The sequence below is a fragment of the Melanostigma gelatinosum genome (assembly GCF_949748355.1).
Source record: "Melanostigma gelatinosum genome assembly, chromosome: 22".
In the NCBI taxonomy this organism is placed as follows: domain Eukaryota; kingdom Metazoa; phylum Chordata; class Actinopteri; order Perciformes; family Zoarcidae; genus Melanostigma; species Melanostigma gelatinosum.
The window spans coordinates 12354260-12380187 of NC_136655.1; the positions used below are offsets into that span (position 1 = coordinate 12354260).

The following is a 25928-nucleotide window of genomic DNA, read 5'->3' on the forward strand; positions in this document are numbered from 1 at the left end:
AAAGACACATTTTGAAAGTTTGTCACATTTATTTGTATTGTACTACTGGGGGGGGGGAGGGGAGGGGCAGGGAGGGGCAGGGAGGACGTCACTCGCTGGGTCTCAGACTCACTGGGGTGCTGAGAGTGGTTCAGTGGTCTGTGGTGGGTCTGGGTCTTCCTGGGATGATGGATTTGGAAGACGTCCACTCTCAGTTGCCCCAGGAGTGAGAAAAAAAGCATAGAGGAGTCCTGCCCTGTGAGACACAAACACAAGAGATGAATACTTTTAACTCAACAATACAACATTTACATTGTTCAATGATGGAATCTTATGACTGATACACTGAAAGAAAGGCGACCGCCGCTCTCATCTGGTCCTGTGGTCATCCGTCCTTCTCATCTGGTCCTCTGGTCTCTGTTGTCTAGGAGATCCAGGATGTTGCTTCCTGTGTTACAGCCATCGATACCTGAGTAAAAGAGACTTGGAAAACTTTTCAGAACGTTAGTAATTTTTACCATACCTCTGTCTGATACAAGCCAACATTTGGAGGTCACAGCAGTACGCCATCAAGACCAAACTTAAATTGTATCAGAGCAGTGTTTTATCCACCCTATTGTACGGTTCTGAATGCTGCAGAATGACACAAGAAGACCTCAACAGACTATCAACCTTCCACACCAAGAGTTTAAGACGAATACTGCACATTTTCTGGCCAAACAGCATTTCAAATAAAGAACTGTATGACAAATGCCAACAAGAATGCATGGAGACCATACTAATGAGCAGAAGATGGGGATGGATGGGACATGTGTTGAGAAAATATCCTGCTGATATTACAAGAACAGCCTTACATTGGACACCAGAAGGGAAAAGAAAAAGAGGCCGACCAAGAAACACACGGAGAAGAACTGTGGAGAAGGAGATGCAGAGCCTAAACCGCTCACGGGGCACCATCACTTTTGTTGGTCAAATAAAATCTGTTTTACCAGATTCTGTGTCCTGTAGTCTTGCTGTTGGGTCCTGATCTTGAACTCCTGTGACAGAATCTTCACTGCTCACTTACTCTGCGTCCAGCATCAACCATTTTTCAAATGGAAAATCAAGAAATAAGAGATATTTAAAAGCTCTGCTGCAGGATGCTGCCTATCGCCAACCCCGCCAGACGCAAGGGAAGGCTGTCTGGTGCTTTATCAGTCCTGCCAGACGTAAAGGTTTTACAATCCTGCAGCAAACATGCTGTCGGTCTCAATCCGAGTCGTGAGTAAAGTGAACAACCTGTCAGGATCCCTGTCTGACCCGTTGTGTGTTACCCGTGTTCCCCCTGCTCTCCTCTCCGGTATCGATCCACGGGACATCACACAGTCGATCCGGCCTGCACCCTGTGCCGGACCACGGGCTCCACACATTCCTGTCCTTTATGTTGGTAAAATAAAATCTGTTTTACCAGATTCTGTGTCCTGTAGTCTTGCTGTTGGGTCCTGATCTTGAACTCCCGTGACAGACTCTTCACTGCTCACTTACTCTGCGTCGAGCATCAACCATTTTTCAAATGGAAAATCAAGAAAGAAGAGATATTTAAAAGCTCTGCTGCAGGATGCTGCCTATCGCCAACCCCGCCAGACGCAAGGGAAGGCTGTCGGTCTCAATCCGAGTCGCTGTCTTCAGCCGGCTGCCAGTATCTTCTGGGTGGGGGGAAGCTGAGGCCTGAAGTGGAGGGTGGAGACTCTGGAGACCATATGTAGTCATCTGCCCGGCTCTTCTTTGTGGGGGGACCGAAGGCTGAAGTGGAGGGTGCCGACTCCCTGTCGTCCTCTTCTCTGGTCCTCTTCATGGAGGATCCGAGGCCTGAAGTGGAGGGGGTCGCGTCCTCGTGGTCGTCCTCACCGGTCCTCTGCCTCTTCACACTCGCCTGCTCCGTGTGGTCCTCTTCCCTGCTCCTCTTGGTGGACTCTTCTGACCTCTGGGGGACTGGGGGCGGAGCATCTTGAGGACGGTCCACATCAAAGCGTCGAGCGAAACGAACACGGTCCTGTTCATGATCATCTTCCTCCACATCGTCCACTTCCGGCAGGTCATCGCAGGAGTCATCGTACCCGGAATCGTTGCCGTCCTCGTCCTCCTCGTCCTCATCGTCCCTGAAGACCACCTGAAGCAACTCGCGAACATGGCGGAGCATCTCAGCGTCACCCACAACGACGAGCCCCCTCTGATTTTGTACACCCAACACGAGGCATTCCAACTGATCGCGAACCAACACTGGCTCCACCTGACCTCCACCCACCACGCCGGGCTGCACCTGACCTCCACCCACCACGCCTGGCTGCACCTGACCTCCACCCACCACGCCTGGCTCCACCTGACCTCCACCCACCACGCCTGGCTCCACCTGACCTCCACCCACCACGCCTGGCTCCACCTGACCTCCACCCACCACGCCTGGCTCCACCTGACCTCCACCCACCACGCCTGGCTCCACCTGACCTCCACCCACCACGCCTGGCTCCACCTGACCTCCACCCACCACGCCTGGCTCCACCTGACCTCCACCCACCACGCCTGGCTCCACCTGAACTCCACCCACAACGCAAGAAATCAGGATTGGGAGATCACATACTTGGTCATCGTCGTCGAGGATCCTGATGACTTCAGGGAGGCCGTCTTGTGCAGGACGTTCCACGACGTAGTCGACACCAGCTGAGAGGGAAACATTTAAACTGTCAGGATTTCTCATAACATGAAATATTTCTGGATTACATGAAGCAATAATCAAAGTTCAAATTAGAAAAGACGACAGAGCCATAAAGTAACTCAGTACAGTACTACACAACTCACATAAAGTCCCCAACACACAAGAAGGTTCACCTTTAAACATTTATAGCAAACACAGTGCAGCTCTGCCTCTGTTCGTTTGAACACATAACACAACTATATTAATAATGATAAAAGCAATAAATATTGTTGCTGTCGTTATAGATATTATCCTTATTACTGTTATTATTATATGTCCGAAACAACAGAGTAGGTGAGAGGAGCAGCTGGCCACGCGCTTTTACGAACGGGCTTTTCACACGTTTCTGCTCTGGATTCAGATTCCAGCTGTTAATCAGTCAGTCAGCAGGTCAATTAACGACTGTTGAGTACTCGGACAAAGACGTATATTTTGCATTTGTGTGGACGTAACCATGGTTACCAACTTCAGCATTTATTTAGCATTTTATGAAAGTGTTCCGTTTTCAGAAATATACATTTTAATGTTAAAATAGGAAGATTTTATGGCTTCAAACCAAAATAACTGTGTTTAATAAAACATCTACACTGTTGTGAACACATTCCACAGACATACCGCAACATTTAAGACATTATGTCACTCAAATAATCAGTTTATACGAGTGTCTGTTTCCGACAGGCCTGATAATACAGTGTCAACTGTTCACCTTTCACTGATTTCTAAACTGAGAATGCTTTAAATGCTTTGAAGGGGGTGAATCAAAAGAAAAATGCTAAAATAAATGTAAAAGTTGACTGACCCGCACAGGGACGAGCCATCTCTCACAGCACACTTCCCGCAGGTGCTCTTGCTTCAGCCAAAGATCGTCAGGCGCTTCTGTTGTCCACGAAAGTAGCGATCTAGCAGTTTCTCCAACAAGTTTTGTAACAAGTAGCTTTTCTCAATAAGTTAAAAACTCAAAGAGTAGGCTCTCCACGGTATGTACAAGAGTTGTTTACGCTCAGGTCCAAGTGCAGAGTGAGGATTCGAATGTTCTGAGGCCTTAAGTAACCTCGGTCAGGTCCGTTTCCATGGCATTCAGTGACGCGTGCGTGTGTGAGTGCGTGCGTGTGATTAGCCAAGACAGAAATAGAGAAATATTAATTATTTTCTCTTATGTATTGTAGCCGAGGGTTTACGTTGCGCCTATACTTTATGATAATAATAAAATAACAGACACGGGCTCTGCATTCAGCGCCAAGACGGCAGCCACTTTATTTCTCGTCACACACTCTCTCCGAACCTCTTTCCTCTTCCTCTCCTTCCGTCTCCTCCTTCACAATAAAAGCACACAACACATATACAGGAACCCTGCTTCTTAACCTGCTCAACATAATATCTTACAATATAATATATTTATTTGATTTATACTCGTTATTTTTATTTTATCTTTCAGTGCTATATTACCATTCAGTACAGCTGTGAGTTGTAAACATTACACAACCCGTCTCTGCTTATTCTAATACAACAAATCTGTATTGGAAACGAGAGAGAGAGAGAGAGAGAGATTAAGTAAATATATATACATATTAAACTATCTCTCTCTCTCTAAACTCTCCAAACTATATAAACGCTATCCAAACTATCCAAACTCTCAACTGACTGCAACTCTCCACCAACAACCCACATTTTGAATGGAGCCTGAGGGGTTTATATTGCTGTCAAACCTCCCGGCAAAATCTGAACCACTTCCCGAAGCAGTCACGTGGTACAGCCGGGCAGTGAGGCTTCGAAGCGTCGGCACATCTCGTAACATCACCAGTGTATGGACTTGTTGCGTAGCTGATTTATCTGATTCAGGAGATGGACGTTTGCAACTGTAAGTGAGGATCGGGAAAGCTCCTTGGGACCACAATGGAGAACTGTTTCCCGCGTGTGTGTGAGCTGCTGTAGACTGTTGCTGCTGTTTCTTCTGTGCCCTGCCTGCCATCCATTACCCATCTTCCCCTCACTTTCCCCTCTGAATATGCCTTGGATTCGTGAGTACTGACAAACGTGCACGTGCTTTTTTGTTTATTGCTTGTGTGAACAAGTGAAGCGGCCATTACAGTTTTTAGGCCTCTACGCTCCCAAACCACGACTCAGGCCTGCAAAGAGGGTTTTTCTGTTACTCTGATTGTGTGTGTGGGACTGTGGGTGCACAGTATATGGATGACCGCATGTAATAAATGCCAAACAGTTTTTCTAATGCCTTTGAAGTATATTTGATGTGTTAAAGTCAATCACATTCATGTTTTGATAAGAGCTGGTTAAAAGGGGTAAAATACACTTAAAACACAAGATAAAAGGACTTAAGAGGCACAGACCTTTTATTTACTTAATTATATTGGAGGCACCGTCAGTTATTTTAGTTTTCATAATAAAGGAACAAAAGTTGTAAGAATAAGTATATTCATGTATCAGAACAGGTAATCGCGCCATTACGATTACAACTGTACCCAGGACCCTGCCCATAGTACCACTACAACCTAGCAGATTCACATAATATTATATAGCTACATGGGACGGGTGTTACATAAACACATTTAAATATCAGAAAATGGTTTCATGCAGCCAAAAGTCATCTGTTCAAATTTGTTGTTGTGTCAAACTAACAGCTGAAAGATAAAAGATATCCAGTTTTCTTTCATATCTGCACATTTGTGAAGCTGGTATATTGCTTGTAAAATTACTCGAGCTATGAATCAATTAAGAATTTATTTGGTGATTAGTTGACGAAGTCTCAGCTCTTTTTCCTTTACAAGTAGGGCCTTGTTAGAAAATGGGACCAAAAAGCCATCATGAGATCAGGTAACTCGAATGCAAGCGCCCATCTCTTCCTGGGTGAGATTGTAAATGCAAGTATGACCCGATGACCTGAATATTCCATTAAAAAAAGCATGGCGAGCTCCTCCTAGAGTGTAAAATGCAGCTTTTTCAGTGTCTCCCCACACTTCCACCATGGATATTGTGGAGGGAAAATCTCCTCACAATGAAAGTGGAGCAGGCCAGCACACGTGGACTGATAGCTTTTCAGTCACACGGCGCTAAAAACGTTACTGAAACTGGTTTACAGTTAAAAGGAATTTAATTACACTGATGCAAGTATGATTACAGTTAAACATTAGAGTACATACTCTTATGAAATATTACAATATTAACCCACTTTGGAAAAAAAACTACCTCTGGTCCCATGAGACACAGCTGTCGCTGGGGACCACATGCTGAAGAGGCAGAAAAAACACTTCTAACTCCGCCCACATATTCGTTCGCGACTCCTCCCCTCCCGTCTATCTCAATTTCTATTGTTTGTTTTTATAGCATAAATTGCCATGATGTTTTTTGAAAATATACATTTTTTTATTGTTTTTGACACTTGTATCACACTAAATAATAATTTATTATGGCATACTATACTACAACATGTTTAATGACAGAATACTAAACTTCAGCTCTTTTGCAGCACAATCCTTGTCTCCTCCAGGCCCAGGTTCAAGTCCCTTTGTTCATTCAGCAGCCTGGACAGAAAACAGAGACATTCGCACCAACATTTACAAAACATAGAAAGTCTCTCTCACTATAATACCAGACCCAAGTAGCAGCATACCAACTACAACCTGCTGGGCCCAGGCCCTAGCAGTAGCATGCCAGCTACGACTAGGCTAGGCCCAGGACCTAGCAGTAGCATGCCAGCTACAACTAGGCTAGGCCCAGGCCCTAGCAGTAGCATGCCAGCTACGACTAGGCTAGGTCCAGGCCCTAGCAGTAGCATGCCAGCTACGACTAGGCTAGGACCTAGCAGTAGCATGCCAGCTACAACTAGGCTGGGCCCAGGACCTAGCAGTAGCATGCCAGCTACAACTAGGCTAGGCCCAGAGCCTAGCAGTAGCATGCCAGCTACGACTAGGCTAGGCCCAGGTCCTAGCAGTAGCATGCCAGCTACAACTAGGCTAGGCCCAGGCCCTAGCAGTAGCATGCCAGCTACGACTAGGCTAGGTCCAGGCCCTAGCAGTAGCATGCCAGCTACGACTAGGCTAGGACCTAGCAGTAGCATGCCAGCTATAACTAGGCTGGGCCCAGGACCTAGCAGTAGCATGCCAGCTACAACTAGGCTAGGCCCAGGCCCTAGCAGTAGCATGCCAGCTACGACTAGGCTAGGCCCAGGACCTAGCAGTAGCATGCCAGCTACAACTAGGCTAGGCCCAGGCCCTAGCAGTAGCATGCCAGCTACGACTAGGCTAGGTCCAGGCCCTAGCAGTAGCATGCCAGCTACGACTAGGCTAGGACCTAGCAGTAGCATGCCAGCTACAACTAGGCTGGGCCCAGGACCTAGCAGTAGCATGCCAGCTACAACTAGGCTAGGCCCAGGCCCTAGCAGTAGCATGCCAGCTACGACTAGGCTAGGCCCAGGTCCTAGCAGTAGCATGCCAGCTACAACTAGGCTAGGCCCAGGCCCTAGCAGTAGCATGCCAGCTACGACTAGGCTAGGCCCAGGCTCTAGCAGTAGCATGCCAGCTACAACTAGGCTAGGCCCAGGCCCGAGCAGTAGCATGCCAGCTACAACTAGGCTAGGCCCTAGCATTAGCATGCCAGCTACAACTGGGCTAGGCCCAGGCCCTAGCAGTAGCATGCCAGCTACGACTAGGCTAGGCCCAGGCCCTAGCAGTAGCATGCCAGCTACAACTAGGCTAGGCCCAGGCCCTAGCAGTAGCATGCCAGCTGCCGCTAGGCTAAGCGCAGGCCCTGGCAGTAGCATTCCAGCTACAACTGGGCTCGGCCCTGGCCCCAGCAGTAGCATGCCAGCTACCACCAGGCTACCACCAGGCTCTGTGAATCAGACAATATTTTTCTAAAGAAACATAAAGGCACACTCGCTCACCCGATCACAAGCATTGTCAACAAATCTCCCAGGCAATGTGTGTTTCCAAAAGGATGGAAATCAGCCACAGTCACACCCATTTTTAAGTCAGGAGATTCAACCGATGTCTCCAATTATCGGCCAATCAGTATCCTCAGAAAGATAATCAGAAAGATTGAGAGAAATGACTTGCACATGATACCTGCAAAAGGTGGTGCAAGTCCTGAGGCGATGCTCTTGGTGTCCATGACCACTGCTAAAACTGCAGGTGATGCTTTTTTTTTAAACTGTTGCGTGTTTTACCTCCATCTGGTTCCACACCGTAGATTCTGGTCTTATCACAGCCTGACAGTTTGATGGCAGCGGCCACACCGGCCAGCAGCCCCCCTCCACCACAGCACACCACCACCACGTCAGGCTCGGGGATCACCTCCAGCACCTCCAAACCCAGACTGGACACACACAAACCCGGGTTTAGACTTTGCTCTAATAGAAGTTTGAATCCTCCTTGTTCCACTGTCAGCCGTTGAGCGTACCTGGTGTGTCCTGCTATTAGATCCAGGTCATCGTAGGAGTGCAGGAAGGTCATGTCGCCGTCCTGAACGCAGCGGTTCACCACATTCATCAGACAGGAGGTGGGAACTCGCTCCACCTCCACCCCGAAACTCTGAGGACGAGAGTGATACTTTTAAAACGCGGCTTAACTGCAACTAAAATAATTTGCCCTTTTTTCAGATTGGTGCAGAAAAAACAAATTACAAACAACAAAAAGCAAATCACAGCGTAGATTCGGCAGTCGGCAGATAACCTCTAACCTGTATCAGGGTGGATCTGGACACGGGGGCCGTTTCGGGCATCACCACCTTGCCCTTTGACCCATACTGTTTCGAGGCGTACGCAAAATACTTCCCATAGTTCCCGGCGGACATGGTGACATGTTCCTGTACCGATTCGAGGGTCCTGACAGAGGATGTCACGTGTACAGATCATAAAGCCCTCTGAGGCAAATTTGTGATATTGAGCTGTACAAGATAAATGAAATTGAATAATGGGATACAATTTACGAACACAACCTGATCGTAGTAGACTTCTTTAAGTCAGCATTTCCGATGCAGGTGAACAACACTTATCAATACAATAAGCATTTTGTTTCATCATGGTTTTATGGAACAGAAATATGGGTAAACATGGTCCATTTATACTGTTTATTATCGTGGGAATTCAAATGAAAGACAAGACTTGTCATATATTGTCATATTGTTTCCAAACGTTGCCGCTCAACAAGACTAGTTTTGGAGAATATGATGCAGAATTTGACCGACATAATACTGTTATGCAAAGGCGGTGGTATAGCACATCAGCTGGTGCTAACTGCTGTTCAACAACACAAAGAAGAAGAAATGCTCCATTCATGAAACAGGACTTGTGTAGTGACAGTCCACCAACCCTTCTGCACTGTGTTGTATGTCACTAGCTGGCATTGCTAATTAAAGCGTTCTGGAGCTTTTCTATCTGTTTACAACAACCAAATGAACCGAACAGCTTAAAGTGGTCCTGTGGACAGAAACTCCACTCCTCCCTGTGGACCTTTCCAGCTCTTTAACGGTCACCTGTGGACTCTCCATTGACTCTCTGATGAATGTCCTCCTTGTCTGGTCCTTGGGGTTTGGCCCTCTCTTTAAGCTTTGTTTTGTTGTCATATTCTTTCCATTTTGTAATAACGGACACTGATGTTGAGCAGCTATGATTTTCACCACCAGTTAGTTGCAATTGTAATGTTGCACGGTGTTTCATTTGATTCCTGAACTCCAGAGTAGTAGAAGTTGGGTTCATTTCACTCTCGATACAGATGATGAACCATTTGATCCGAGCCACTGTATTGGAGTCAGTAGCTGTGTCTCAATTCAGGGGCTGCATCCTTCGGAGGACCCAGCGTCCTTTGAGGACCGTGAAGGCTGGACCATGCGGTCTCTGAAATGAGACGGCCTACGCTACAGAGGACTTCCTGTTTCCTGCCTAGGATGCCTGCTCAGAAGGATTACTGTATACAGATATTAATATACTGTAAAGGTTTTAGTTTTAATCAGTTTTTCAATCATATGTTCAACAATTCATTCACAGTTCTTTTTCATCATATAGTTTTTCTAAATGAATGAGTTAATAATTCAATCAGTTGCTATGTTAAATAACTCATTTTCAATCATTTATAGTTCTTGTAAATAAAATGTATTTATCAATAACTTTTTTATGTCATTCACACTCCTATATACATACATATATATATTCATAAATGTAAATATAAATTATAATAATGATATGAATTAATTACGTTCCCACATTGTTTCCCCCTTATTCATTAACGTCACAGCTTGTTCCCTTGCACCTACATGTGTCATCAGTTCTGTACTAGTTAACAATCAGTAAAGATTTCAATTATTTATGATTTAGTTATAATTAAATTGGGAAGAATTATGCTGCACGTTGGGGCAGTAATCTAAAGCTTTCCCTGTTTTATTTATATCAACATGTAATATTATATTTATCAATCCTTAACAGTACTAACAGCCTTTGAGTCAAATGAAAATCAAGAAGATATAAAATGATCACTTGCACAATATTTATTGTATATTAATTGTTGCACACTGTCAGATTTTTGAACTATATCAGAAATATGATGTTTCAAATACAAAGACACATTTTGAAAGTTTGTCACATTTATTTGTATTGTGCTACTGGGGGGGGGAGGGGAGGGGCAGGGAGGGGCAGGGAGGACGTCACTCGCTGGGTCTCAGACTCACTGGGGTGCTGAGAGTGGTTCAGTGGTCTGTGGTGGGTCTGGGTCTTCCTGGGATGATGGATTTGGAAGACGTCCACTCTCAGTTGCCCCAGGAGTGAGAAAAAAAGCACAGAGGAGTCCTGACCTGTGAGACACAAACACAAGAGATGAATACTTTTAACTCAACGATACAACATTTACATTGTTCAATGATGGAATCTTATGACTGATACACTGAAAGAAAGGCGACCGCCGCTCTCATCTGGTCCTGTGGTCATCCGTCCTTCTCATCTGGTCCTCTGGTCTCTGTTGTCTAGGAGATCCAGGATGTTGCTTCCTGTGTTACAGCCATCGATACCTGAGTAAAAGAGACTTGGAAAACTTTTCAGAACGTTAGTAATTTTTACCATACCTCTGTCTGATACAAGCCAACATTTGGAGGTCACAGCAGTACGCCATCAAGACCAAACTTAAATTGTATCAGAGCAGTGTTTTATCCACCCTATTGTACGGTTCTGAATGCTGCAGAATGACACAAGAAGACCTCAACAGACTATCAACCTTCCACACCAAGAGTTTAAGACGAATACTGCACATTTTCTGGCCAAACAGCATTTCAAATAAAGAACTGTATGACAAATGCCAACAAGAATGCATGGAGACCATACTAATGAGCAGAAGATGGGGATGGATGGGACATGTGTTGAGAAAATATCCTGCTGATATTACAAGAACAGCCTTACATTGGACACCAGAAGGGAAAAGAAAAAGAGGCCGACCAAGAAACACACGGAGAAGAACTGTGGAGAAGGAGATGCAGAGCCTAAACCGCTCACGGGGCACCATCACTTTTGTTGGTAAAATAAAATCTGTTTTACCAGATTCTGTGTCCTGTAGTCTTGCTGTTGGGTCCTGATCTTGAACTCCCGTGACAGAATCTTCACTGCTCACTTACTCTGCGTCCAGCATCAACCATTTTTCAAATGGAAAATCAAGAAATAAGAGATATTTAAAAGCTCTGCTGCAGGATGCTGCCTATCGCCAACCCCGCCAGACGCAAGGGAAGGCTGTCTGGTGCTTTATCAGTCCTGCCAGACGCAAAGGTTTTACAATCCTGCAGCAAACATGCTGTCGGTCTCAATCCGAGTCGTGAGTAAAGTGAACAACCTGTCAGGATCCCTGTCTGACCCGTTGTGTGTTACCCGTGTTCCCCCTGCTCTCCTCTCCGGTATCGATCCACGGGACATCACACAGTCGATCCGGCCTGCACCCTGTGCCGGACCACGGGCTCCACACATTCCTGTCCTTTATGTTGGTAAAATAAAATCTGTTTTACCAGATTCTGTGTCCTGTAGTCTTGCTGTTGGGTCCTGATCTTGAACTCCCGTGACAGACTCTTCACTGCTCACTTACTCTGCGTCGAGCATCAACCATTTTTCAAATGGAAAATCAAGAAAGAAGAGATCTTAAAAAGCTCTGCTGCAGGATGCTGCCTATCGCCAACCCCGCCAGACGCAAGGGAAGGCTGTCGGTCTCAATACGAGTCGTGAGTAAAGTGAACAACCTGTCAGGATCCCTGTTTGACCCGTTGTCTGTTACCCGTGTTCCCCCTGCTCTCCTCTCCGGTGTCGATCCGGAAAATGGAAAATCAAGAAAGAAGAGATATTTAAAAGCTCTGCTGCAGGATGCTGCCTATCGCCAACCCCGCCAGACGCAAGGGAAGGCTGTCGGTCTCAATCCGAGTCGCTGTCTTCAGCCGGCTGCCAGTATCTTCTGGGTGGGGGGAAGCTGAGGCCTGAAGTGGAGGGTGGAGACTCTGGAGACCATCTGTAGTCATCTGCCCGGCTCTTCTTTGTGGGGGGACCGAAGGCTGAAGTGGAGGGTGCCGACTCCCTGTCGTCCTCTTCTCTGGTCCTCTTCATTGAGGATCCGAGGCCTGAAGTGGAGGGGGTCGCGTCCTCGTGGTCGTCCTCACCGGTCCTCTGCCTCTTCACACTCGCCTGCTCCGTGTGGTCCTCTTCCCTGCTCCTCTTGGTGGACTCTTCTGACCTCTGGGGGACTGGGGGCGGAGCATCTTGAGGACGGTCCACATCAAAGCGTCGAGCGAAACGAACACGGTCCTGTTCATGATCATCTTCCTCCACATCGTCCACTTCCGGCAGGTCATCGCAGGAGTCATCGTACCCGGAATCGTTGCCGTCCTCGTCCTCCTCGTCCTCATCGTCCCTGAAGACCACCTGAAGCAACTCGCGAACATGGCGGAGCATCTCAGCGTCACCCACAACGACGAGCCCCCTCTGATTTTGTACACCCAACACGAGGCATTCTAACTGATCGCGAACCAACACTGGCTCCACCTGACCTCCACCCACCACGCCGGGCTGCACCTGACCTCCACCCACCACGCCTGGCTCCACCTGACCTCCACCCACCACGCCTGGCTCCACCTGACCTCCACCCACCACGCCTGGCTCCACCTGACCTCCACCCACCACGCCTGGCTCCACCTGACCTCCACCCACCACGCCTGGCTCCACCTGACCTCCACCCACCACGCCTGGCTCCACCTGAACTCCACCCACAACGCAAGAAATCAGGATTGGGAGATCACCTACTTGGTCATCGTCGTCGAGGATCCTGATGACTTCAGGGAGGCCGTCTTGTGCAGGACGTTCCACGACGTAGTCGACACCAGCTGAGAGGGAAACATTTAAACTGTCAGGATTTCTCATAACATGAAATATTTCTGGATTACATGAAGCAATAATCAAAGTTCAAATTAGAAAAGACGACAGAGCCATAAAGTAACTCAGTACAGTACTACACAACTCACATAAAGTCCCCAACACACAAGAAGGTTCACCTTTAAACATTTATAGCAAACACAGTGCAGCTCTGCCTCTGTTCGTTTGAACACATAACACAACTATATTAATAATGATAAAAGCAATAAATATTGTTGCTGTCGTTATAGATATTATCCTTATTACTGTTATTATTATATGTCCGAAACAACAGAGTAGGTGAGAGGAGCAGCTGGCCACGCGCTTTTACGAACGGGCTTTTCACACGTTTCTGCTCTGGATTCAGATTCCAGCTGTTAATCAGTCAGTCAGCAGGTCAATTAACGACTGTTGAGTACTCGGACAAAGACGTATATTTTGCATTTGTGTGGACGTAACCATGGTTACCAACTTCAGCATTTATTTAGCATTTTATGAAAGTGTTCCGTTTTCAGAAATATACATTTTAATGTTAAAATAGGAAGATTTTATGGCTTCAAACCAAAATAACTGTGTTTAATAAAACATCTACACTGTTGTGAACACATTCCACAGACATACCGCAACATTTAAGACATTATGTCACTCAAATAATCAGTTTATACGAGTGTCTGTTTCCGACAGGCCTGATAATACAGTGTCAACTGTTCACCTTTCACTGATTTCTAAACTGAGAATGCTTTAAATGCTTTGAAGGGGGTGAATCAAAAGAAAAATGCTAAAATAAATGTAAAAGTTGACTGACCCGCACAGGGACGAGCCATCTCTCACAGCACACTTCCCGCAGGTGCTCTTGCTTCAGCCAAAGATCGTCAGGCGCTTCTGTTGTCCACGAAAGTAGCGATCTAGCAGTTTCTCCAACAAGTTTTGTAACAAGTAGCTTTTCTCAATAAGTTAAAAACTCAAAGAGTAGGCTCTCCACGGTATGTACAAGAGTTGTTTACGCTCAGGTCCAAGTGCAGAGTGAGGATTCGAATGTTCTGAGGCCTTAAGTAACCTCGGTCAGGTCCGTTTCCATGGCATTCAGTGACGCGTGCGTGTGTGAGTGCGTGCGTGTGATTAGCCAAGACAGAAATAGAGAAATATTAATTATTTTCTCTTATGTATTGTAGCCGAGGGTTTACGTTGCGCCTATACTTTATGATAATAATAAAATAACAGACACGGGCTCTGCATTCAGCGCCAAGACGGCAGCCACTTTATTTCTCGTCACACACTCTCTCCGAACCTCTTTCCTCTTCCTCTCCTTCCGTCTCCTCCTTCACAATAAAAGCACACAACACATATACAGGAACCCTGCTTCTTAACCTGCTCAACATAATATCTTACAATATAATATATTTATTTGATTTATACTCGTTATTTTTATTTTATCTTTCAGTGCTATATTACCATTCAGTACAGCTGTGAGTTGTAAACATTACACAACCCGTCTCTGCTTATTCTAATACAACAAATCTGTATTGGAAACGAGAGAGAGAGAGAGAGAGAGATTAAGTAAATATATATACATATTAAACTATCTCTCTCTCTCTAAACTCTCCAAACTATATAAACGCTATCCAAACTATCCAAACTCTCAACTGACTGCAACTCTCCACCAACAACCCACATTTTGAATGGAGCCTGAGGGGTTTATATTGCTGTCAAACCTCCCGGCAAAATCTGAACCACTTCCCGAAGCAGTCACGTGGTACAGCCGGGCAGTGAGGCTTCGAAGCGTCGGCACATCTCGTAACATCACCAGTGTATGGACTTGTTGCGTAGCTGATTTATCTGATTCAGGAGATGGACGTTTGCAACTGTAAGTGAGGATCGGGAAAGCTCCTTGGGACCACAATGGAGAACTGTTTCCCGCGTGTGTGTGAGCTGCTGTAGACTGTTGCTGCTGTTTCTTCTGTGCCCTGCCTGCCATCCATTACCCATCTTCCCCTCACTTTCCCCTCTGAATATGCCTTGGATTCGTGAGTACTGACAAACGTGCACGTGCTTTTTTGTTTATTGCTTGTGTGAACAAGTGAAGCGGCCATTACAGTTTTTAGGCCTCTACGCTCCCAAACCACGACTCAGGCCTGCAAAGAGGGTTTTTCTGTTACTCTGATTGTGTGTGTGGGACTGTGGGTGCACAGTATATGGATGACCGCATGTAATAAATGCCAAACAGTTTTTCTAATGCCTTTGAAGTATATTTGATGTGTTAAAGTCAATCACATTCATGTTTTGATAAGAGCTGGTTAAAAGGGGTAAAATACACTTAAAACACAAGATAAAAGGACTTAAGAGGCACAGACCTTTTATTTACTTAATTATATTGGAGGCACCGTCAGTTATTTTAGTTTTCATAATAAAGGAACAAAAGTTGTAAGAATAAGTATATTCATGTATCAGAACAGGTAATCGCGCCATTACGATTACAACTGTACCCAGGACCCTGCCCATAGTACCACTACAACCTAGCAGATTCACATAATATTATATAGCTACATGGGACGGGTGTTACATAAACACATTTAAATATCAGAAAATGGTTTCATGCAGCCAAAAGTCATCTGTTCAAATTTGTTGTTGTGTCAAACTAACAGCTGAAAGATAAAAGATATCCAGTTTTCTTTCATATCTGCACATTTGTGAAGCTGGTATATTGCTTGTAAAATTACTCGAGCTATGAATCAATTAAGAATTTATTTGGTGATTAATTGACGAAGTCTCAGCTCTTTTTCCTTTACAAGTAGGGCCTTGTTAGAAAATGGGACCAAAAAGCCATCATGAGATCAGGTAACTCGAATGCAAGCGCCCATCTCTTCCTGGGTGAGATTGTAAATGCAAGTATGACCCGATGACCTGAATATTCCATTAAAAAAAGCATGGCGAGCTCCTCCTAGAGTGTAAAATGCAGCTTTTTCAGTGTCTCCCCACACTTCCACCATGGATATTGTGGAGGGAAAATCTCCTCACAATGAAAGTGGAGCAGGCCAGCACACGTGGACTGATAGCTTTTCAGTCACACGGCGCTAAAAACGTTACTGAAACTGGTTTACAGTTAAAAGGAATTTAATTACACTGATGCAAGTATGATTACAGTTAAACATTAGAGTACATACTCTTATGAAATATTACAATATTAACCCACTTTGGAAAAAAAACTACCTCTGGTCCCATGAGACACAGCTGTCGCTGGGGACCACATGCTGAAGAGGCAGAAAAAACACTTCTAACTCCGCCCACATATTCGTTCGCGACTCCTCCCCTCCCGTCTATCTCAATTTCTATTGTTTGTTTTTATAGCATAAATTGCCATGATGTTTTTTGAAAATATACATTTTTTTATTGTTTTTGACACTTGTATCACACTAAATAATAATTTATTATGGCATACTATACTACAACATGTTTAATGACAGAATACTAAACTTCAGCTCTTTTGCAGCACAATCCTTGTCTCCTCCAGGCCCAGGTTCAAGTCCCTTTGTTCATTCAGCAGCCTGGACAGAAAACAGAGACATTCGCACCAACATTTACAAAACATAGAAAGTCTCTCTCACTATAATACCAGACCCAAGTAGCAGCATACCAACTACAACCTGCTGGGCCCAGGCCCTAGCAGTAGCATGCCAGCTACGACTAGGCTAGGCCCAGGACCTAGCAGTAGCATGCCAGCTACAACTAGGCTAGGCCCAGGCCCTAGCAGTAGCATGCCAGCTACGACTAGGCTAGGTCCAGGCCCTAGCAGTAGCATGCCAGCTACGACTAGGCTAGGACCTAGCAGTAGCATGCCAGCTACAACTAGGCTGGGCCCAGGACCTAGCAGTAGCATGCCAGCTACAACTAGGCTAGGCCCAGAGCCTAGCAGTAGCATGCCAGCTACGACTAGGCTAGGCCCAGGTCCTAGCAGTAGCATGCCAGCTACAACTAGGCTAGGCCCAGGCCCTAGCAGTAGCATGCCAGCTACGACTAGGCTAGGTCCAGGCCCTAGCAGTAGCATGCCAGCTACGACTAGGCTAGGACCTAGCAGTAGCATGCCAGCTATAACTAGGCTGGGCCCAGGACCTAGCAGTAGCATGCCAGCTACAACTAGGCTAGGCCCAGGCCCTAGCAGTAGCATGCCAGCTACGACTAGGCTAGGCCCAGGACCTAGCAGTAGCATGCCAGCTACAACTAGGCTAGGCCCAGGCCCTAGCAGTAGCATGCCAGCTACGACTAGGCTAGGTCCAGGCCCTAGCAGTAGCATGCCAGCTACGACTAGGCTAGGACCTAGCAGTAGCATGCCAGCTACAACTAGGCTGGGCCCAGGACCTAGCAGTAGCATGCCAGCTACAACTAGGCTAGGCCCAGGCCCTAGCAGTAGCATGCCAGCTACGACTAGGCTAGGCCCAGGTCCTAGCAGTAGCATGCCAGCTACAACTAGGCTAGGCCCAGGCCCTAGCAGTAGCATGCCAGCTACGACTAGGCTAGGCCCAGGCTCTAGCAGTAGCATGCCAGCTACAACTAGGCTAGGCCCAGGCCCGAGCAGTAGCATGCCAGCTACAACTAGGCTAGGCCCTAGCATTAGCATGCCAGCTACAACTGGGCTAGGCCCAGGCCCTAGCAGTAGCATGCCAGCTACGACTAGGCTAGGCCCAGGCCCTAGCAGTAGCATGCCAGCTACAACTAGGCTAGGCCCAGGCCCTAGCAGTAGCATGCCAGCTGCCGCTAGGCTAAGCGCAGGCCCTGGCAGTAGCATTCCAGCTACAACTGGGCTCGGCCCTGGCCCCAGCAGTAGCATGCCAGCTACCACCAGGCTACCACCAGGCTCTGTGAATCAGACAATATTTTTCTAAAGAAACATAAAGGCACACTCGCTCACCCGATCACAAGCATTGTCAACAAATCTCCCAGGCAATGTGTGTTTCCAAAAGGATGGAAATCAGCCACAGTCACACCCATTTTTAAGTCAGGAGATTCAACCGATGTCTCCAATTATCGGCCAATCAGTATCCTCAGAAAGATAATCAGAAAGATTGAGAGAAATGACTTGCACATGATACCTGCAAAAGGTGGTGCAAGTCCTGAGGCGATGCTCTTGGTGTCCATGACCACTGCTAAAACTGCAGGTGATGCTTTTTTTTTAAACTGTTGCGTGTTTTACCTCCATCTGGTTCCACACCGTAGATTCTGGTCTTATCACAGCCTGACAGTTTGATGGCAGCGGCCACACCGGCCAGCAGCCCCCCTCCACCACAGCACACCACCACCACGTCAGGCTCGGGGATCACCTCCAGCACCTCCAAACCCAGACTGGACACACACAAACCCGGGTTTAGACTTTGCTCTAATAGAAGTTTGAATCCTCCTTGTTCCACTGTCAGCCGTTGAGCGTACCTGGTGTGTCCTGCTATTAGATCCAGGTCATCGTAGGAGTGCAGGAAGGTCATGTCGCCGTCCTGAACGCAGCGGTTCACCACATTCATCAGACAGGAGGTGGGAACTCGCTCCACCTCCACCCCGAAACTCTGAGGACGAGAGTGATACTTTTAAAACGCGGCTTAACTGCAACTAAAATAATTTGCCCTTTTTTCAGATTGGTGCAGAAAAAACAAATTACAAACAACAAAAAGCAAATCACAGCGTAGATTCGGCAGTCGGCAGATAACCTCTAACCTGTATCAGGGTGGATCTGGACACGGGGGCCGTTTCGGGCATCACCACCTTGCCCTTTGACCCATACTGTTTCGAGGCGTACGCAAAATACTTCCCATAGTTCCCGGCGGACATGGTGACATGTTCCTGTACCGATTCGAGGGTCCTGACAGAGGATGTCACGTGTACAGATCATAAAGCCCTCTGAGGCAAATTTGTGATATTGAGCTGTACAAGATAAATGAAATTGAATAATGGGATACAATTTACGAACACAACCTGATCGTAGTAGACTTCTTTAAGTCAGCATTTCCGATGCAGGTGAACAACACTTATCAATACAATAAGCATTTTGTTTCATCATGGTTTTATGGAACAGAAATATGGGTAAACATGGTCCATTTATACTGTTTATTATCGTGGGAATTCAAATGAAAGACAAGACTTGTCATATATTGTCATATTGTTTCCAAACGTTGCCGCTCAACAAGACTAGTTTTGGAGAATATGATGCAGAATTTGACCGACATAATACTGTTATGCAAAGGCGGTGGTATAGCACATCAGCTGGTGCTAACTGCTGTTCAACAACACAAAGAAGAAGAAATGCTCCATTCATGAAACAGGACTTGTGTAGTGACAGTCCACCAACCCTTCTGCACTGTGTTGTATGTCACTAGCTGGCATTGCTAATTAAAGCGTTCTGGAGCTTTTCTATCTGTTTACAACAACCAAATGAACCGAACAGCTTAAAGTGGTCCTGTGGACAGAAACTCCACTCCTCCCTGTGGACCTTTCCAGCTCTTTAACGGTCACCTGTGGACTCTCCATTGACTCTCTGATGAATGTCCTCCTTGTCTGGTCCTTGGGGTTTGGCCCTCTCTTTAAGCTTTGTTTTGTTGTCATATTCTTTCCATTTTGTAATAACGGACACTGATGTTGAGCAGCTATGATTTTCACCACCAGTTAGTTGCAATTGTAATGTTGCACGGTGTTTCATTTGATTCCTGAACTCCAGAGTAGTAGAAGTTGGGTTCATTTCACTCTCGATACAGATGATGAACCATTTGATCCGAGCCACTGTATTGGAGTCAGTAGCTGTGTCTCAATTCAGGGGCTGCATCCTTCGGAGGACCCAGCGTCCTTTGAGGACCGTGAAGGCTGGACCATGCGGTCTCTGAAATGAGACGGCCTACGCTACAGAGGACTTCCTGTTTCCTGCCTAGGATGCCTGCTCAGAAGGATTACTGTATACAGATATTAATATACTGTAACGGTTTTAGTTTTAATCAGTTTTTCAATCATATGTTCAACAATTCATTCACAGTTCTTTTTCATCATATAGTTTTTCTAAATGAATGAGTTAATAATTCAATCAGTTGCTATGTTAAATAACTCATTTTCAATCATTTATAGTTCTTGTAAATAAAATGTATTTATCAATAACTTTTTTATGTCATTCACACTCCTATATACATACATATATATATTCATAAATGTAAATATAAATTATAATAATGATATGAATTAATTACGTTCCCACATTGTTTCCCCCTTATTCATTAACGTCACAGCTTGTTCCCTTGCACCTACATGTGTCATCAGTTCTGTACTAGTTAACAATCAGTAAAGATTTCAATTATTTATGATTTAGTTATAATTAAATTGGGAAGAATTATGCTGCACGTTGGGGCAGTAATCTAAAGCTTTCCCTGTTTTATTTATATCAACATGTAATATTATATTTATCAATCCTTAACAGTACTAACAGCCTTTGAGTCAAATGAAAATCAAGAAGATATAAAATGATCACTTGCACAATATTTATTGTATATTAATTGTTGCACACTGTCAGATTTTTGAACTATATCAGAAATATGATGTTTCAAATACAAAGACACATTTTGAAAGTTTGTCACATTTATTTGTATTGTGCTACTGGGGGGGGGAGGGGAGGGGCAGGGAGGGGCAGGGAGGACGTCACTCGCTGGGTCTCAGACTCACTGGGGTGCTGAGAGTGGTTCAGTGGTCTGTGGTGGGTCTGGGTCTTCCTGGGATGATGGATTTGGAAGACGTCCACTCTCAGTTGCCCCAGGAGTGAGAAAAAAAGCACAGAGGAGTCCTGACCTGTGAGACACAAACACAAGAGATGAATACTTTTAACTCAACGATACAACATTTACATTGTTCAATGATGGAATCTTATGACTGATACACTGAAAGAAAGGCGACCGCCGCTCTCATCTGGTCCTGTGGTCCTCCGTCCTTCTCATCTGGTCCTCTGGTCTCTGTTGTCTAGGAGATCCAGGATGTTGCTTCCTGTGTTACAGCCATCGATACCTGAGTAAAAGAGACTTGGAAAACTTTTCAGAACGTTAGTAATTTTTACCATACCTCTGTCTGATACAAGCCAACATTTGGAGGTCACAGCAGTACGCCATCAAGACCAAACTTAAATTGTATCAGAGCAGTGTTTTATCCACCCTATTGTACGGTTCTGAATGCTGCAGAATGACACAAGAAGACCTCAACAGACTATCAACCTTCCACACCAAGAGTTTAAGACGAATACTGCACATTTTCTGGCCAAACAGCATTTCAAATAAAGAACTGTATGACAAATGCCAACAAGAATGCATGGAGACCATACTAATGAGCAGAAGATGGGGATGGATGGGACATGTGTTGAGAAAATATCCTGCTGATATTACAAGAACAGCCTTACATTGGACACCAGAAGGGAAAAGAAAAAGAGGCCGACCAAGAAACACACGGAGAAGAACTGTGGAGAAGGAGATGCAGAGCCTAAACCGCTCACGGGGCACCATCACTTTTGTTGGTAAAATAAAATCTGTTTTACCAGATTCTGTGTCCTGTAGTCTTGCTGTTGGGTCCTGATCTTGAACTCCCGTGACAGAATCTTCACTGCTCACTTACTCTGCGTCCAGCATCAACCATTTTTCAAATGGAAAATCAAGAAATAAGAGATATTTAAAAGCTCTGCTGCAGGATGCTGCCTATCGCCAACCCCGCCAGACGCAAGGGAAGGCTGTCTGGTGCTTTATCAGTCCTGCCAGACGCAAAGGTTTTACAATCCTGCAGCAAACATGCTGTCGGTCTCAATCCGAGTCGTGAGTAAAGTGAACAACCTGTCAGGATCCCTGTCTGACCCGTTGTGTGTTACCCGTGTTCCCCCTGCTCTCCTCTCCGGTATCGATCCACGGGACATCACACAGTCGATCCGGCCTGCACCCTGTGCCGGACCACGGGCTCCACACATTCCTGTCCTTTATGTTGGTAAAATAAAATCTGTTTTACCAGATTCTGTGTCCTGTAGTCTTGCTGTTGGGTCCTGATCTTGAACTCCCGTGACAGACTCTTCACTGCTCACTTACTCTGCGTCGAGCATCAACCATTTTTCAAATGGAAAATCAAGAAAGAAGAGATCTTAAAAAGCTCTGCTGCAGGATGCTGCCTATCGCCAACCCCGCCAGACGCAAGGGAAGGCTGTCGGTCTCAATACGAGTCGTGAGTAAAGTGAACAACCTGTCAGGATCCCTGTTTGACCCGTTGTCTGTTACCCGTGTTCCCCCTGCTCTCCTCTCCGGTGTCGATCCGGAAAATGGAAAATCAAGAAAGAAGAGATATTTAAAAGCTCTGCTGCAGGATGCTGCCTATCGCCAACCCCGCCAGACGCAAGGGAAGGCTGTCGGTCTCAATCCGAGTCGCTGTCTTCAGCCGGCTGCCAGTATCTTCTGGGTGGGGGGAAGCTGAGGCCTGAAGTGGAGGGTGGAGACTCTGGAGACCATCTGTAGTCATCTGCCCGGCTCTTCTTTGTGGGGGGACCGAAGGCTGAAGTGGAGGGTGCCGACTCCCTGTCGTCCTCTTCTCTGGTCCTCTTCATTGAGGATCCGAGGCCTGAAGTGGAGGGGGTCGCGTCCTCGTGGTCGTCCTCACCGGTCCTCTGCCTCTTCACACTCGCCTGCTCCGTGTGGTCCTCTTCCCTGCTCCTCTTGGTGGACTCTTCTGACCTCTGGGGGACTGGGGGCGGAGCATCTTGAGGACGGTCCACATCAAAGCGTCGAGCGAAACGAACACGGTCCTGTTCATGATCATCTTCCTCCACATCGTCCACTTCCGGCAGGTCATCGCAGGAGTCATCGTACCCGGAATCGTTGCCGTCCTCGTCCTCCTCGTCCTCATCGTCCCTGAAGACCACCTGAAGCAACTCGCGAACATGGCGGAGCATCTCAGCGTCACCCACAACGACGAGCCCCCTCTGATTTTGTACACCCAACACGAGGCATTCTAACTGATCGCGAACCAACACTGGCTCCACCTGACCTCCACCCACCACGCCGGGCTGCACCTGACCTCCACCCACCACGCCTGGCTCCACCTGACCTCCACCCACCACGCCTGGCTCCACCTGACCTCCACCCACCACGCCTGGCTCCACCTGACCTCCACCCACCACGCCTGGCTCCACCTGACCTCCACCCACCACGCCTGGCTCCACCTGACCTCCACCCACCACGCCTGGCTCCACCTGAACTCCACCCACAACGCAAGAAATCAGGATTGGGAGATCACCTACTTGGTCATCGTCGTCGAGGATCCTGATGACTTCAGGGAGGCCGTCTTGTGCAGGACGTTCCACGACGTAGTCGACACCAGCTGAGAGGGAAACATTTAAACTGTCAGGATTTCTCATAACATGAAATATTTCTGGATTACATGAAGCAATAATCAAAGTTCAAATTAGAAAAGACGACAGAGCCATAAAGTAACTCAGTACAGTACTACACAACTCACATAAAGTCCCCAACACACAAGAGGGTTCACCTTTAAACATTTATAGCAAACACAGTGCAGCTCTGCCTCTGTTCGTTTGAACACATAACACAACTATATTAATAATGATAAAAGCAATAAATATTGTTGCTGTCGTTATAGATATTATCCTTATTACTGTTATTATTATATGTCCGAAACAACAGAGTAGGTGAGAGGAGCAGCTGGCCACGCGCTTTTACGAACGGGCTTTTCACACGTTTCTGCTCTGGATTCAGATTCCAGCTGCTAATCAGTCAGTCAGCAGGTCAATTAACGACTGTTGAGTACTCGTGAGCTCTGGACAAAGACGTATATTTTGCATTTGTGTGGACGTAACCATGGTTACCAACTTCAGCATTTATTTAGCATTTTATGAAAGTGTTCCGTTTTCAGAAATATACATTTTAATGTTAAAATAGGAAGATTTGATGCCTTCAAACCAAAATAACTGTGTTTAATAAAACATCTACACTGTTGTGAACACATTCCACAGACATCCCGCAACATTTAAGACATTATGTCACTCAAATAATCAGTTTATACGAGTGTCTGTTTCCGACAAGCCTGATAATACAGTGTCAACTGTTCACCTTTCACTGATTTCTAAACTGAGAATGCTTTAAATGCTTTGAAGGGGGTGAATCAAAAGAAAAATGCTAAAATAAATGTAAAAGTTGACTGACCCGCACAGGGACGAGCCATCTCTCACAGCACACTTCCCGCAGGTGCTCTTGCTTCAGCCAAAGATCGTCAGGCGCTTCTGTTGTCCACGAAAGTAGCGATCTAGCAGTTTCTCCAACAAGTTTTGTAACAAGTAGCTTTTCTCAATAAGTTAAAAACTCAAAGAGTAGGCTCTCCACGGTATGTACAAGAGTTGTTTACGCTCAGGTCCAAGTGCAGAGTGAGGATTCGAATGTTCTGAGGCCTTAAGTAACCTCGGTCAGGTCCGTTTCCATGGCATTCAGTGACGCGTGCGTGTGTGAGTGCGTGCGTGTGATTAGCCAAGACAGAAATAGAGAAATATTAATTATTTTCTCTTATGTATTGTAGCCGAGGGTTTACGTTGCGCCTATACTTTATGATAATAATAAAATAACAGACACGGGCTCTGCATTCAGCGCCAAGACGGCAGCCACTTTATTTCTCGTCACACACTCTCTCCGAACCTCTTTCCTCTTCCTCTCCTTCCGTCTCCTCCTTCACAATAAAAGCACACAACACATATACAGGAACCCTGCTTCTTAACCTGCTCAACATAATATCTTACAATATAATATATTTATTTGATTTATACTCGTTATTTTTATTTTATCTTTCAGTGCTATATTACCATTCAGTACAGCTGTGAGTTGTAAACATTACACAACCCGTCTCTGCTTATTCTAATACAACAAATCTGTATTGGAAACGAGAGAGAGAGAGAGAGAGAGAGATTAAGTAAATATATATACATATTAAACTATCTCTCTCTCTCTAAACTCTCCAAACTATATAAACGCTATCCAAACTATCCAAACTCTCAACTGACTGCAACTCTCCACCAACAACCCACATTTTGAATGGAGCCTGAGGGGTTTATATTGCTGTCAAACCTCCCGGCAAAATCTGAACCACTTCCCGAAGCAGTCACGTGGTACAGCCGGGCAGTGAGGCTTCGAAGCGTCGGCACATCTCGTAACATCACCAGTGTATGGACTTGTTGCGTAGCTGATTTATCTGATTCAAGAGATGGACGTTTGCAACTGTAAGTGAGGATCGGGAAAGCTCCTTGGGACCACAATGGAGAACTGTTTCCCGCGTGTGTGTGAGCTGCTGTAGACTGTTGCTGCTGTTTCTTCTGTGCCCTGCCTGCCATCCATTACCCATCTTCCCCTCACTTTCCCCTCTGAATATGCCTTGGATTCGTGAGTACTGACAAACGTGCACGTGCTTTTTTGTTTATTGCTTGTGTGAACAAGTGAAGCGGCCATTACAGTTTTTAGGCCTCTACGCTCCCAAACCACGACTCAGGCCTGCAAAGAGGGTTTTTCTGTTACTCTGATTGTGTGTGTGGGACTGTGGGTGCACAGTATATGGATGACCGCATGTAATAAATGCCAAACAGTTTTTCTAATGCCTTTGAAGTATATTTGATGTGTTAAAGTCAATCACATTCATGTTTTGATAAGAGCTGGTTAAAAGGGGTAAAATACACTTAAAACACAAGATAAAAGGACTTAAGAGGCACAGACCTTTTATTTACTTAATTATATTGGAGGCACCGTCAGTTATTTTAGTTTTCATAATAAAGGAACAAAAGTTGTAAGAATAAGTATATTCATGTATCAGAAC

At 45.9% G+C, this 25928-nt stretch overlaps 1 pseudogene across 1 annotated transcript; it reads right to left on the reverse strand.

The window, feature by feature from the left end:
* Positions 1 to 1724: 1724 nt before the first annotated feature.
* On the reverse strand, positions 1725 to 9211 carry LOC306796115 (phenylserine dehydratase-like; annotated as a pseudogene). The gene is made up of 7 exons: positions 9174 to 9211; positions 8402 to 8546; positions 8123 to 8253; positions 7789 to 8038; positions 2597 to 2676; positions 1941 to 2128; positions 1725 to 1827 (listed from the first exon to the last, which is right to left on the reverse strand). The product of its transcript is annotated as a phenylserine dehydratase-like (transcript).
* Positions 9212 to 25928: the final 16717 nt, after the last annotated feature.